At 34.9% G+C, this 3,466-nt stretch overlaps 1 protein-coding gene across 3 annotated transcripts in view; it reads right to left on the reverse strand.

Moving 5' to 3' along the window:
* The window catches only part of LOC106880220 (ELKS/Rab6-interacting/CAST family member 1), a 301,414-nt gene that overhangs the window by 2,229 nt on the left and 295,719 nt on the right, over positions 1 to 3,466 (reverse strand). The gene's annotated exons all lie outside the window — the stretch shown is intronic.

The following is a 3,466-nucleotide window of genomic DNA, read 5'->3' on the forward strand; positions in this document are numbered from 1 at the left end:
ATAATAATAATAATAATAATAATAATAATAATAATAATAATAATAATAATAATAATAATAATAATAATAACAGAAAAATATCTTAGGAATGAGAACCCAGGTTCGAAATTCCCCCAAGACACCTGAAGAAGGCTGGAGGGTATATCAGCTGAAATGCTGTGTTAACAACAAACAAGATGAGGATGAATATCCGTCAAATATAAATAATGTAGGACAATGAAATCAGTGTTGGTCTGCATTGGCAAATAATGAATATATAAAAAGAAATTCAAAAGTGAAATTAATTAGTTTGTCTTGAGGAAGAGAAAATGTCTAATAGTTCAGGCTGGACCTTTCATTGGAAAATCATTGAATATCAGAAAACATTTTTCACTACGATGAAGAGTCCTGCTGAAATGCCAGAATTTTTTCCTTTTCCTCATGGCAAACCAATATGTAGTTTAACATAGAAATCATAAAGTTTGTTTAATGTGTTCAGTGCATTCTGTTTTAGGAATGTCGATATCTTTTGGGGCTCTTTCTTGTTATATTATTATCATTACTTTTTTTCCTTTTGCAAACAACTTGCATATACAAGTGCTACCAGTTGAAAGTTCCACATTCTGGATACTAGCAAGATTATGGGATCAAAAGGAGAGAATACATGCCGTTTCGGGGCTTTCCTCTTAACGGCATTATTATGCACTGGCTCCCCTCACTGAGATGGGGCCCCACCTGCTAGATCAACTGGTTACTAGGTTTTGCTCAATATAATGAGACAAAATTATCTCATCTTGCCACTACAGTTGGTTTCATTGACGATCTACCCTATATCAATCAGTGAGGCACCCACACAACCTTTGCATGTTTATTTATTGGTTTCTTGTTCTTGTATATTCCTTCTATTTGCTTCATCATCCTCATTTAATATCTGTGTTTCATGCTGGGATAGGTTGGATGGTTTGACAGAATCCAATGAGCCCAAGGATTACATTATGCTCCAGTGCTTATTTTGGCATGGTTACTATGTCTGGATGCCCTTCTTAACACCAACCACTTTACAGCATGTAATGGGTGCCACCAACACTAGTGAGGTTGTCATGCAGCTTACAAGACTATGAACCCTGACTGAGGAGGAGGAACTTAATGTTAGGAGAATAAGGAGAGGGACAAGGACCAGAGCAAAATGAGTATCTTGATGTGGAGAAGGGACATGACTCCTCACCTCCTAAAAGAGACAGCGTGATGGGATGGAGTTGGAAAGTAATAAAAAGTGGTGATGAGGGATCAGAGTGGACCTTTAAGATATGAAGGGAGTAAGAATGGGAAGGGTAGGGGCAACAGGAGTGAGTGGGTGGAGTAGGGGATGTCTGATAGTGCAGGGTAGCAGTAATAATTTCTCAGATATTTTTATTTATTTAGCACTTTGGCTTGTTTTGATATCAAAACCTGTAGCTTTGCTAGCATGAACAGTTATTCATTAACTCTTTAGCATTTAAACCAGCCATATCTGGCCCAAATTTGCTGTCTGTTTTATGTTCAAACCAGCCAGATCTAGCCTATCACACCTACCCTTCAATGTCATTCTAAAAATATACAATCACATCATCAAAATTTTGAAGATATGAGATATTGCATGATTAATTAAAAACAATGTGAATGAAAAAACATTACATTTGACAGAATAATCTGAATGCTAAAGGGTTAAACTCTATCTTGTTCAACTGTCTTAATATATATTTACTTACCAACAAAGCTTAGCTACTTTTTGTAAGCAGTTACAATTTCATTTGCGGTATGCTATGAAAATATTTTGCTGATTTGTTTATCAGAATCTTCTGAAATCAACTTATTACTACCTCACAGCTGTTCAAAAATTTTATTCCATGTGAAATATAAAAATACTACAAATAAAAGTATATTTGAAATGTTTCTACAGTGGTGCTAATTTTACGGAACTCTTAGAACAAGAAGAATTCTACAAATTTTTTCAACTCTTAATCCAGTATTCTGATTTACATTTACTGTTATGCTTGCATTTTTACATGCAACCTGTTTGCTATTAAATGTAAGACATTCATTATATTTACTGACAAGAAAAATAGTGAACCAGGCTATAAAAGCACTTCTTTGCTGTTGCTATGGTTTCAATAATTGATTAAACTGAGAGAGGGTAGACTGGTGTTTTAAATGGGAAAATTCAACTGATACTAACAATTAAAAAACACACAAAAATAAAAATCGAAATTCTATTTATGCTTAACTGGACAAACGACTTAATCTATTGATGTCTATTTTTTATTTCTCATTAATGAGTTCAGAAACTGATTAATGAGGAAAAAATGATTAAACAGCAATCTATAAGATATTCTTATACTTGGGGATGGGTCATATTTTGCCAATTAAACACATGCACTACACATTTGGTCTTCACTTCAGCTTTATTAATATTATTTTAGCTTCTTTGTCAAAGCTCTATCTTCACACATTCTGTGACCTCTTCAGTAACTGTCTGTCCCACATGTCTCCTTTTGTTTTGCTTATTCCATTTTGTCTTTTTGTGGTTTGTATCTCTATCTAAACAGAACAAGAGAAGACATGGGAGATAGAGAGTTGCTGAAGAGGTCACAAGATGTGTGACGAAAGAGCTTTGACAAAGAAACTAAAAATAATAATAATAATAAAGCTGAAGTGAAGCCCAAATGTATAGAGCTTGTGTTTAATTGGCAAAATATGACCCATCCCCAAGTATAACAATGTCTGTTTCAACACACAATTTTATATTGGGGATCTTGCAAAACATAAATATAAAATATTCACTAATCAGAAATAAGTAAAAGTAAGGGCAGTCACAAGTTGAAGGACTTATAGGGCCAGTCACCCAGTTTCCATCGTATGTAAATGAACAATATCATGACATTCTCCCTGAATGGGGTTCCAGTCCATTGCAGGGTTACTAATTTACAGCTGAGTAGATTGGAGCAACATGAAATGAAGTGTTTTGCTCACTGTACTGCCTGGTCCAGGAATTGAAACCATGATTCTGCAATCATGGGTGCAACACCCTAACCACATGCCTTTGCAGGAATAAGATGAGTATATATTAAGTTATTCATCTACTGTGTGGTGATGTTGTGGGGTTAAGAACTTTCACAGGCGTGGCTGTGTGTTAAGAAGTTTGCTTCGCAACCACATGGTTCTGGGTTCAGTTCCACTCTGTGACATCTTGAGCAAGTGTTTTCTATTATATTCTCAGGTTGACCAAAACCTTGTGAGTGGATTTGGTAGGCAGAAACTGAAAGAAGCCCATCATATGTGTGTGTTTGTTTGTCCCTCACTAATGCTTGGCAACTGGTGTTAGCATGTTTATGTCTCCATAACTTAGTAGTTTGGCAAAAAAGACTGACAGAGTAAGTACCAGGCTTAAAAAGAAAAATAAGATTTGGCGTTGATTAGTATATATATATATATATATATATATATATAT

The sequence above is a fragment of the Octopus bimaculoides genome, chromosome 24 (assembly GCF_001194135.2).
Source record: "Octopus bimaculoides isolate UCB-OBI-ISO-001 chromosome 24, ASM119413v2, whole genome shotgun sequence".
Lineage (NCBI taxonomy): Eukaryota > Metazoa > Mollusca > Cephalopoda > Octopoda > Octopodidae > Octopus > Octopus bimaculoides.